The sequence below is a fragment of the Amborella trichopoda genome, chromosome 12 (assembly GCF_054954075.1).
Source record: "Amborella trichopoda isolate Santa Cruz 75 chromosome 12, AtrichopodaSantaCruz75HAP2 v2.0, whole genome shotgun sequence".
Lineage (NCBI taxonomy): Eukaryota > Viridiplantae > Streptophyta > Magnoliopsida > Amborellales > Amborellaceae > Amborella > Amborella trichopoda.
The window spans coordinates 2,503,164-2,516,683 of record NC_142347.1 but is presented as its reverse complement, the minus strand read 5'-3'; positions in this window follow the sequence as shown (position 1 = coordinate 2,516,683).

Sequence of the window (13,520 nt, the reverse complement as noted above, 5' to 3'; positions counted from 1 at the left end):
CAGAGACTGGTATTTGGTCAGTCCACGGTATTGCTTTGGCCCTTGCGGGGGAGATTTGGTTGACTTGGCCCTTGCAGGGGAGATTTGGTTGATTTGGCCTTTGCGGGGGTTTGGAAGCAGTAGCCCCCGAGGAAAATTTTCGGATATATCCGTACATGGGATTCGATATATCTGGGACTCGATATATATCTGTACAAGGGTATTTCGATAATTCGTACCATCTATCTGGGACTCGATATATATTGTTGCGATGGGGTTTTTAGGGTTAAAGAAAAACGCATATTGTTTTGTAATCAGAGGTGGTTTTTAGGGTTAAGGTAATCAAAGGGGGTTTTTAGAGTTAAGGAAAAAATGCCGATTGTTTTGTAATCAAAGATAACAGAGAGGTGTGAGGAAGACAGCTATTGTAATCATATTCTCTATTGTTAGTAAAGAAGCTCTCATCTTATGTGGATGTAGGCACGTTGTTGAATTACGTATATATTAGTGTTGTGGTTAGTTGTCTCTTTCTTTTGTGTTGGTTTCCTTCTGTCTTGTTTCGTGGATTGTTTTTCATTTTCAACAAGTGTAACATTCCGCATAATGTTTCTGAGGGAGGCGCCATTAAGGGTATGTTTTTTTTTTTGTATTTTTGGATGTACTTATTATTATTATTGCTGATGGTTTACAATTTCAACAAAATTAATCTTGAGAATAAATTATTTTTTTGTTTGGCCGTTTATATGATATAAGTTTATAGGTAGTTTTAGGTATAAGTTTATCTGTTTGAAAAGCTAGTTTGCTTTATTCAAAGTAATTTGTTGAGAATTATGTATTTTTTTTTGTTATAAATGGTTACAAATAACTGAAAATATATAAAAAATAATAATTAAATAATATTATATATAATATTTATGTATATTTTATAAATGGCTACAAATAAGTGAAAATATATATACAAAAATTAATTAAATAATATTATTTATAGTATAAGGTGCATTCTAAACGGCTAACAACCTAAGATTATTTAGAATATTTTAATCATAGATAAAATAGTCATATTTTTAGATAAAATGAATCCCATTAAAAAAAAAAACCCTAAAGCAATTTCTAGGACCACCTTGTGTAGTCTTGAAGTGTTTTTTTTGGGTAAGTCCGTAGAGGAAAAGGCCTTCATTAATAGAAAACGAATAACACGTTATTATACAACCTTATAATGGGACAATTGCGCTAATAAAAGGGGAGAGAAATTGAGACGGACGATTATGTCAAATTGTGGCTCCTGTATGAACTGATTCGTATCCCCTACCATATTCGCCTAAATGAAGTCTTGAAGTGTTGAGAAGGAATAGAATGAAACATGATTAAGGAATAACTGATTTTCAAATGTTGTAGTCATGGTTCATGAAGCAGCTATAATCTTGAGACGTCGGGTAGATGGAATTCATACATGTGCCTATCATACCGTATATTGCTTTTCAACGGGTGAAAGGCCTTCCATGAAGGATGGAATTAGGGGTGGCAACGGGGCCGGCCGTTCCGGGCCTGGATGCAAAAAATGATAAAGAATTTAGACCAATCTAAAAATTTATATTATATATATATATATACTTAAATTGAACTAATTTGTACATTTATCTGGTTAATATACCTAAAGTCGCTGTGATCCAAAGATCATCGGGAGCCAAGAAGACCACAAGGTGCAGGGACTGTTTTCGATTGACTCAGGGAAAGAAAACTAAAATAAAATGACCAATTTGTTTAGAACACTATCGAATATAACCGTTTCTGGTAGTTCTAGTAATAATACTCGACAAGTAAATAATGGACAAAAATTAATAATAGATAATATTGAGAAACAATTGCAAAACTGGAATATCCCAAAGGTCCATACGAATGATATTTATAAAAGGGGAACATTTGAGTTTAAAAGCAGTTTTTCAATAAAAACAATTGAAGAAACTTTCTCAGTTATGGAAAATCAAGATAGCTTTCAACTCTTTTCAACTAGAATGATTGAAAATCATATAAAAAGGGATTATAACTATCATCATATAGGTCTTGTACAAATAGCAGTAAAACCATTAACTAGAGAAGGATTAAACAATTCGGTTTTACTCTGTCTAAGAGATAGTAGACATAGAAGATTCAGTGACTCTCTTTTAGGGATCGTTGAGTCGAGTGTCTATAATGGACCCATATATTTCAACTACTTTCTAAATTTTTCTGTGTCCGTATCTGATCCAAATTTATTAAAAGTGTTAACCCTTAACCTTAAAACTCAAGGTTTTGACATGGACCCCGGATCCCAGAATTTGGCTTTTGTTTATAGAATTTGTTATAAGGTCATGAGCACTCTTTGTCCTAATGCAAGATTAATAGATAAAAAGGGACAAACAATATTTTTTCAAACAAAAATAGAAAAATCCAATCTTGTCACGCCTAAAGCTATATGCAGGAAGCAGGTACACTTACCTGAAAATTGGTCTCTACAAACTGAGACTCATTTACTTATTCCCGAAAATAAAGAGCCTGAACAAATAATTGAATATCTAAATGGAGAAATTGAAATTCAATTTCCATCACGTAGAAGAACTAGATTGAGTATTTCAAATACTGTTTTAGCTCATAGGCTGCATGCCAAGAATACCGGACCTTCAACTTATACTCCTTTTAGAAGTTCGACTTCTTCAGTACCTCAATCTAATTATGAAAAAGCACATGATGGCAAAATCATTTTAGAAGGATTATGAAAAAAAAAAAAACATGTACACATCCAGTTTATACTGTAAATACTCCCAACTCTTCTAAGACTGAGCCTGATGAGTCAACCATGTCTGAATTCGATTTCGAAGTTCTGACAATTCAAACTCAAGATAAGTTTGTCATAAGTAAAGAATGGGTAAAAAGGGATTTTTTATCTGAAGAAAATAAACAAATAAGGGAATGGTTCCTCAAAGAATTTAGTAAAAGACAAAAAGAACTCTTTCATAGTAAATTCAATAAATTTATGATACAATATAAAACAAACATAAAATTTTTTAAATGACTTAGGTATATCATTAAAAAGGAAGGAATAAAATACCCAGAATTTCAGGATAATACTATCCAGAATATTAATACTGTCCAAAACACCTTTCAAACCATTCATACAGTTAAAGGAGAAAGCATTGAAGTTATCCATCCTCTTGAAACTAGTCTGAATCTAAAAGGAGAAAAACAAGACATAAAAGCTCCACCTTTCAAAATTGGACAAAAAGATTCTGATAACCATATGGCTAAAATTGAAGTCATACCCAATATAATAGAACAAAATAATTATACAAATCTATTCCTATAGACTATAAGGAAACAGACCAATAGAATAGAAAACGTCTTAAATAAAATAAAACCTCAAGAGAAGAAAGAAGATATAGAACAGAGTTCAGTTTTATTCAAACAGCTTCGGAGGATTGCTGCAGAAAAATTTAACCTGCAAGGAGTTAAAAGGAAAGAAGATAATAAAGAATCGGTAGATGAGCTGATGAAAAGATTTGAAAAATTAGACATTAAAGAAAAATCAGGTAATGTCCAAGTGCTTCAACAAGAAAAATTTTTTCCTGATCTTGAAATATCTAAAATAGAAGAAGCTTTTAAACCAGAAAGCTTGGAGCTTAATAGGATTGACTATGGGAAAAAGACTAGGCCTGTAGCCCCAACAAGAATGTATTATCCTAGGCCCACTCCTATATATCTACAAATAGAAGATGACATTATTACTACCTCAGTCTCCTATTCAGAATGATCTATAATAAATTGGAATATTGATAGGATGTCTGAAAATCAAATTCTCAATCTCATGAAACATATGACTATGTATAACACCTCATGTAAAGCAAGTGAAAATCAAGACCACAAAATTGCTAAAGCCATTATATGTAGGTTTACTGGAGGGCTTAGAGGATGGTGGGATTTTCATATGGACGAAGAAGCAAAAAATCAAATCCTAAATGCTACTAAGCAATGAGCTGTTAAAAGTGAGGTAGGACCAGGACATGTCCTTTAGAATATAGTTACTGATGGAGATGTAGTAAATACTCTAATATATACCATCACACTTCACTTTGTGGGGAGTACGACTCTTTTATCAGCTAGATCTGAGGATCTACTTTCAAATCTTTTTTGTCCAACTCTCGCACATTTCAAATGATATAAAGATGTATTTTATTCAAGACTCTTATCCAGAGAATATAGTAGAGCTGACCATTGGAAAGAAAAATTCATTGCTGGACTTCCTAATTTATTTGGAGAAAAGGTTAAAATAAGATTGAAAAATCAACATGGTGGAATTATTCTTTGTTCTTTGTACACTCTTGGAGAATTATCAGCAGAAATATGTGTTGAAAGTCTTGCTTTATGCATAGACTTAAAATTGAAAAGAAAACTGGAGAAACAAAGAATGATGGGGAAAAATGAATTGGGAGATTTTTGTGAGCAATTCGGCTTTAATACAATACCTACTTCCAAGCCTTCTCACAAACATAAATTTAGAGACTCTAGAGATTCTAGAAAGATAAAGTCTAGTTATTCAAAAGGAAATAAAAATACATTTATTAAGAAATTCTTACAAGATCACTCCTTTAAGCAAAAGGGCAAAAGGAAAATACCAGTTTGCTATAACTGTGGAAAAGTAGAACACTATAAAAATAAATGTCGTGTGAAAAAAAAAAAAAAAAAAAAATTTTAGAAATAGACCTTGAAATAAAAAAGCAATTATTTGATACCATCTTAATTAAAAGAGATGACTCTGAAGAATCTTCTGACGCTGATGAAGAAATGCTCATCGGAGAGATAAATGATGAAGAATTGATTTTTTCTAGTTCAGACTTTGAAACAAATTCTAAAGATATAAATTGTCAATGCAATTTTTTAAAAGACCTAAACTTAAATACTCTAACTAAGGAAGAAAATTTTATAATTGACCTAATTGATAAAATAAGTGACCCTAATGCTAAAAGAGAAGCCTTAATTCATTATATCAACATGGCCAAAGAACCTTCAAGTTTTCTTGCTCCTAAACCACCTCTAGTTTCTACTAATGAAGATTACAACTTTAGTGATATTTTGAAAAGAGTTCAAAATAAAACTCAACGCCAAAAAGAACCTCCAATTCATGATCTAAAAAATGAAATAAATGAGGTCCGCAATGAACTAATAACTCTAAAAACTAGAGTACAAATTCTTGAAGTAGCAGCCACTAGAAATGAAAATGGGAATGAAGAAGAAAATCTTGAAGAAGAATTTAATAATCTAATGCATGATTATAATCACAATCTTTTACCACCCGAAATGGAAGATACACTCCCAAGAGTAATAGACGATCCACCAACTTTCAATAACTGTAATATGTTAAGAAAAATACAAGATTAGAAATATGTAAATCTCCTGGATAAAGTGATAACCCAAAGATGATTTACCATCATAAAAATAGTGGCACAAAAGGAATTCACTTTTCAAACTACAGCTCTTATCGATTCAGGAGCCAATCTAAACTGTGTAAATGAAGAATTGGTTCCAACCAAATATTTCAGCAAAACAACCCAGGTTTTGAATACTGCTGATGGTAGTAAAATGAAATAAAATATAAACTATCTGATGCATCAGTTTGTAATAATGGTGCATGCTTTAAATTTCTTTTTATAATGGTTAAAGGATTGAGCCAGCCTGTGATACTTGGAACTCCCTTCTTAAATATGCTATATCCCATTAAAATTGACAATACTAGGATAAAAACTGATATTGAAGGATATGAAGTAAAATTTGACTTTATTGACAAATCGGCAATTCATGAAATAAATAGCATAAAAAATAAGATTTCTACAAAAAAAAGATTTCTCTTTCATTTAAAAGAAGAGGTTAAGTATAAAACTATTGATAAAATATTAACATCTCCACAAATACAAAGTAAAATCAATAACTTCAAAACAATATTGGAAAAAGAACTTTGTGTTGAAATCCCTAACGTTTTTTGGAATAGAAAACAACACATTGTGGAACTTCCTTATGAACCAGGCTATAACGAATAGAAAATTCCAACTAAAGCCAGGCCAATATAAATGAATAGTAGACTCCTAGAAATTTGTAAAACTGAAATACAATAACTCCTTGACAAAAAACTAATCAGAAAAAATTCTTCACCCTGGAGCTGTGCAGCTTTTTATGTAGAAAAAGCTTTGAAGATTGAAAGGGGAGCCCCACGCCTTGTTATAAATTATAAATCCTTGAATAAGGTTTTGAGGTGGATTCGCTACCCTATTCCAAATAAAAGGGATCTCCTTGATGGATTAGTCAATGTCTGTATTTTTCAAAGTTTGATCTAAAATCAGGATATTGGCAAATTCAAATTTTGGAAAAAGATAAATATAAAGCAACATTTAATGTTCCTTTTGGGCACATTGAAGGGAATTTAATGTCTTTTGGGTTAAAAAATGCCCTTCGGAATTTCATAACATTATAAATGACATTTTTAATCCATATACTAAATTCATTAATGTTTATATTGATGATGTCCTCATATATTGTGATAATATTGACCAACATTGGAAACATTTAAATATATTTTTAAAAGCTATAAAAAATGTCGGACTAGTTGTTTTTGCAAGAAAAATAAATCTTTTTAAAACAAAAATTAGGTTTCTTGGGTATAATATCTTTCAAGGAAAGATAATTCCTATCGATAGAGCAATTGAATTTGCTTCCAGATTTTCTAACATCATAAAAGATAAAAAAGAATTACAGAGATTTTTAGGATGTCTAAATTATATTTTAAATTTTTAGAAAGATTTAGCCTTAGATGCTAAACCTTTATTCCAGAGACTAAAGGATCCTCCAGAGTGGACAAATGAGCATACCATGACAGTCAGAAAATTAAAACAAAAGGTCAAATAATTACCTTGTTTAGCTCTGTCCAACCATACAGCTTTTAAGATTATTGAAACATATGCTTCTAAAGTAGGATTAGGAGGTATCCTTAAACAAAAAATCCTAGATGGAGAACAACTTATACGTTTTACCTCTAAAGCCTGGAATTCAGCACAACAGAAGTATTCTACTGTTAAAAAGGAGGTCTTAGCAATAATACATTATGTCACAAAATTTTAAAGTGACATACTTAACAAAAAATTCCTCATACGGACTGATTGTAAATCAGCAAAGACATTTTAAAAAAGGATGTCAAAAATCTCGTCACCAAGCAAATTTTCGTTGGATGGCAATGTATTCTTTCCGCTTTTGATTTTGATATTAAACATATTCAAGGGAAAAGTAATCATCTTCATGACTTTTTAACTAGAGAATTTTTGCAGGGAGGGAAGGAGAAGCCAATAACCGAAAATACAGCTGATGGATATAGTCCCTAGCTCAAGAAAGGATCTGACTATATATAATAATCCAGGAAAACACCTGGCTACAAATAGTTCTAGCCCAAGAAAATCCCTGACATCCTCATCAAATCCGAATGCTTTAATAAGAAAGCAAGCTCAAGAGATTCAAATATCTCCTCAACAATCCCCTCTGAGCTACAATAGTCCAAACCGTGATAGAACTCAATTTCTTGATACAGCCTATATCCCGCTGATCATAATAAAAAATGAACACAGGGAAAAAGACCCTGTTGAATTAGTCGTCATATATCTGTGCTATCATCTACATCTTAATATGGGAGAAAGATGTAGAGAATGGTATGAAGCTATTTTAATGGAAACCGGTAGTACACCACTATAGAAACAATGACTCAGAAATAACATATTCAAAATTCCAAATACATAAGATTACCTTTTATAATGACTGGAGTCTAAATCCCTTAAAATCAAGGGCACTAATTACCAAATGATTTAAAATCAAATCCTATAAATATTTTGAATATATTAAGGCATAGGACGAAGTCTTTGTCTACCCGAATGCAAAAACTACACACAGCTGGTATGTGCAGTTTAAAATAATTGAGCCAATAGAATTTCCAAACTGGTTTAAAAGTTAGTTCATGTGATGGGGATCATTAAGCCAAATACTTCTAGAAAAATTCCAAATATCACAGGGAAAATTCTCTGAATATAATAAAACTAGTCTAAAACGAGATATATTTCATGGCCCTATATCAAGTTCCCTGGATTTTAAAATGGTTCTACCAAATTTCTGAAGATGATTCAGACCAGTGGGATTATATTCCAGAACTACAAAGACAAATTTTAATAAAATGGTGAGACAACTATAAGAATGATTCTCAAGATTCGGGAAAAATCTGTATGAAGGCAATTCTGAACTCTTCACCAAAATCACATATGGGATTCTCCGACTACATTGCTCTAATGCAATAGAAAAATATCACTCTGTTAAAAGCAGAGCTCGGGAGAAAATTACTCTTTGCCCTGGAAGAAGAAGTAGAAGTTAAAATACCAACTTCCTCAAATGATACAGAAACCGAAGATTTGGATCCTCCAAATGAAGATGATTGTATGGGGATATTTTCCCAACTAAATTAGATAAAATATCAGGGACAGTACGACTCCATTACCATTCAGGACACGTGTCTTAAAAATAACTATAAAAGAAGACTGTCAACACATGAATCACTATTACTACAGTAAAAAAAGTATTATTGCCGACACTATTGCTACAGTAAAAGAAGCATTATTGTCGACACTATTGCTACAGTAAAAAAACGACAAGAATATTTGTTTTTTGCTTTGACGTGAAGGAAAATGCATCTTACCTTGTTGGTGCTGACTTAAGAACGTTTGGAATCCGCCCTCCCATCTTCTATAAATGAGGACCATGCCTCAAAAGGAGAACACCTTGGGATTTCTTTCTACATATCATAGTTAAGGTTTTAGTAAGTCTTAGTGATTTCTGAGTGATTGTTGTGAGTTTGAATGGTTTCTGAGTGATTGTTGTAAGTTTGAATGATTTTTGAGTGATTGTTGTAAGCCTAAGTATTTACTAGGAGTACTTTAAGTTTGCCTCTCACCTCTACTTCAAGCGCCTATCTGTGTTCTGCTTTTATATTTTTGTTTTATTGTATAATTTAATGCTATTATGTTATAATGTTATTCTTTATATTTAATGAATTTTATTGATTCTCCTACCGCTATATATATATATACATATGGGATATTTTAAAGTTCACAACCCTTTAAATTACAAAGGTTCAAAATAGAAAGAGTTGTGAAAGGTGGATTTATTAATTTTGTAGTCGATTTTTTTTAAAAGAAAGTTACTTTTGTAGGGCAATTATGTAAACATTATTATAAGACAAATGATACTTTTGTCATATACGTAAGGGGTAAAATTGATATTTAACTAAAGGACAATGACAATGTACAAATAAAGTTTGAAGATACTAACTTTCAAAATACTATTGTACTTTTATGAAAATTTCAAATTTGTACTTGTCTAATAGTAAAATTATCTATTTAAAATAAATTTTTAATAAAAAATAATCATTTGTTTGATAAATACACCCATCACAACCCCTTTAAAATTGAATATTTGTATTTCGAGGGGTTGTTAACTCTAAACAAACCCTATATATATATATATATATATATATATATATATATATATATATATATATATATATATATATATATATATATATGAAAGATGCTAAGGTGAGTCCACTAGCTCATTAGGCTCATTTTTTCTTGTGAGCCCATTGGCTCACAAAAGCCTTTTCCTATGGAAGATACTAGGGTGAGCCCATTAGCTCACATAATAGTATAAGCCCAATGGCCTAGATTGAATCTGGGCCGATCTAACGATCGAGAGTGTTTGAATTTTAATTTTTTTTTTTACAAATCCAAATCACTTAAAATTATAGATGAATATTCTTCTCATTAAGCCGCATCTAATAAAACTATAAAAACAATAATTTACAAAATTAAAACTGACCAAAATATCCCCAAAAATTCTCAAAAAATTTATGGGGTTATTTTGGTTATTATTTTCAGGTAAAATATTTTTTTAATATTTTTTGAATATTCACCTATTTTTTATCAACACACGTCTAAAATTTCAAGTGATTTAGATTTGTAACAAAAAAATTAAAATTCAAATACTATCGGGCATCTGTAATCGTTAGATCGGCCTAGACTCAATCTGGGCTATTGGCCTCATTTTTTCTTGTGCGCCTATTGGCTCACAGAAACCTTTTCCTCTCTCTCTCTCTCTATATATATATATATATATATATCCCAATGCTTATGGACGAAAACGAACAGTAATTTCGTCTACCCTCATCACTTTCTAAATTTCATCGTGCGGTTACGATTGTAAGGTAGTGTTTTCATTTTAACTTTTTTTTTTACACAACTAATAAAAATATAAAACAATTATTCGTGAAAATAAAATTGACCAATATATCTCTGAAAAGTTTCGAGGGTATTTTGGTTTTTTTTAATGTAAAATATTTTTTTAATAATTTTTTTGTAGATTCTTCTATTTTTTCTGAATGAATGTTCCAAATATCAGATCATTCTGATTTGTATAAAAAAAATGAAAAATGAAACACTGTTGGACAATCGTGATCGCGCAATGAACTTTGAACGGTGATGAGGGTAGGCGAAATCACTGTTCATTTTCGCCTATATATATATATATATATATATATATATATTAATGATTTCATGCAACCATTATACATTAATATAATGCAACAACCTTAAAAAACCATCTTATGGCCATTTGTTTGATCCAAAATTTGAAATATATAGTCTTAAACAAAAAAATTGAAAACATAACCTAGAAAGTATTTTCTTAGCCCAATTAACATAGGCCGTTCATTTTGGTGAGATGCTTAGATCTAGGCCTTAGAAAGATTTTTTCGTTTCCAAATTTTTTGGATGGCTTTATTATCATTAGATGAACAATATTAAAAAAGAAAAAAATGATTTTGAGTTTATAAAGTTAAGATCTTGAAATTCACTAAATGAATGATCTAGATTCGTTTTTGGAGGGGACTCATTTGACCATATCTAGGGGTTCAAATTGAAAGCTTTTGCTTTTTGGGATTGATTATTGAGATGAAGAGAGTGTGTGTGCAAAATTTGGGGTCATACAAATAGCACAAGCATGGTTTTCTAGAAGTGTCGTTGCATTATACTATGCTACAACCATTGCATTATATCATTGCTTATAGTGATTCTTAAGAGGATCCCAATATTTTATATACTATTAATATATAATTTATATTATATTTTACTATATTTATATTATAATATATTAATTTATATTATATTATATATTTATATTTATATTTATATTCATATTTATGATTATATGTATTTTGTCAATTTCATTTTGTGCTATATTAAATTATATTATATACTTATATTTATTTTATTAATTTAATTTACATTATATATATATATATGTTTATTACATTATATATAATATAATATTTGTATAATATTTTGATATTATATATTATTTATTATATTATATTATATATGATATATAATATAATACATACAACGTATTATTAATAAGTATTTTGGTATTAAAGAAAATGTATATAATGAAACCATTTATTTTTGGTGCAAGGATGTCACAACTACTATTGATAATTTATATGTGAAATGAAGTGGTTGGAAATGTGTTATTGACTAGGCATTATCGATATCTCTCATTGGCGGCAGAATCACCCTAAACAAAGCAACCCTTTCAAACCTGCCCATTTAGAACCTATCCCTTTTTCGAGCTCCACCTTGAGTCATTAAGAAGCTAGAATCATTGATGCGAAATTTCCTTTGGAGTGGTAGCCAGCATCGAAAGAAAGTTCACCTCCTCAAATTGTCTTCTGCGAGGCCTAGGCATCCGTCGAAAGGCAGTCAACGGCGCTTTGCTCAATAAATGGTGGTGGTGCCTGTCAAGATAGCATGGGCTTGCTCAATAAATGGTGGTGGCGCCTGTCGAGATAGCATGGGCTTCTCTAGGAAGACATCATAGTAGAGAAGCACGGTAGAGACATTGAAGGTTACATTGCTTGTCGCCAGAGCTAGAGTTCGAGGGGGTGGAAGGGCATGAAACCTTTTTCTAGCTTATTCCAAAATGGTGGTTGGGAGTGGCTCTTCCACTAAGTTGTGGCGTAGCAAATGGCTTCTTCAATAACCCCTCAAAGCTGCTTTTCCAGAACTCTACAGATGGTCTACTTAGAAATTTGCTAATGTCCAATCAATGGTCTCCCTCAATGGCCTCCTACCCCTGTAGGATGTCGTTCATCGAGTTAATGGTACAGTGGAACAACAATTCGTGGCTTTGTTGTTGGCTTTAAATGACTTCTCTACTTTCCTAATAAGAGGGACAAGCTGGTTTGGACTCCTATTGCCATTAAATGACTTCTCTACTTTCCTAATAAGAGGGACAAGCTGGTTTGGACTCCTATTGCCAATGGGGCCCTTTCGGTGGCTTCCCTCTATGAGATTCTTGCCCATGACTGTCATTTCGAGATCAATTTCAAAGCTGCGAGCTTCTGGAATTGTAAAACACCACACTGAGTGAAAGCCTTTCTATGGCTGCTAGGCCACCATCGCCCTCTGATTATCGATCAGCTCGGCAATAGAGGCTTGATCATTACCCCTATTTGCCTCTTCTGCAAAAGAGATGAAGAGACTCTTGACCACATCTTCTTCCACTACCCTTTGGCCAGTGGAGTCTTGGAATGGGCCCCTAATTTCTTGGGTTTAATTGGGTCCCTCATTATTCTATAGATGCTACTCTCTTCCGGATTTGGATCCCTCCTCTTCTTTCTTTTGGTTTGGTACTTTGGAGGATCCCATTGGTTGAGGTCATTGGGACAATTTGGAAAGAAAGGAACCTGAAGGAAAAAAGAGAAATCTTAGAGAGCTCATAAGGTCTTCCGAAAATGTGATCGTTCACCGGGGGAATGGCTGTCGTCCCTAAGGAGAACTTCTTCACCCACATTAAGGATCTTCTACAATTTCTGAAGAGGAAACCCAGTAGAAGTGCCCACTGGGTGAGACCACCTAGTATTTGGCTCAAACTCAATTTCGACGGCAGCATTACGACTCAAGAGGGGCTTGCTGACTATAGGGGTCTTTCTCCGTGACTCTGATGGTGTGGTTCTATGGCCATATCAGGGTAGACCCCATATTTGTGATATCAATGAGATTGAATTGAAGGCTCTAAAAGAAGTCTCAAATTGCAACCAGACGATGTTAGAATTATTATTGAGGGGGACTCAGCTAATGTCATCTCCTCTCCTGGTGCATATGTCCAGATTTGGTGCCTTGGGCCCTGACATCCACAATGGACTCCATAGTCTCAGGTTTGCACAACAGGGAAGTGGTCTTCAACCACATCTCCCGCTAACGCAATATAGAACCTGATCATCTTGCCAAAGAGGGAGTTTGGTTGTAATTGCCTTTTTTTTTTCTCTTCTTTGCTTTTTCTTTTTTTTCCTTTTTGCCCTTTTGTGTTTCCTTGTAACTTTTTATTCACTCAATGAAATTACTTACCATTTCAAAAAAAAATAAGACTAGGCATAA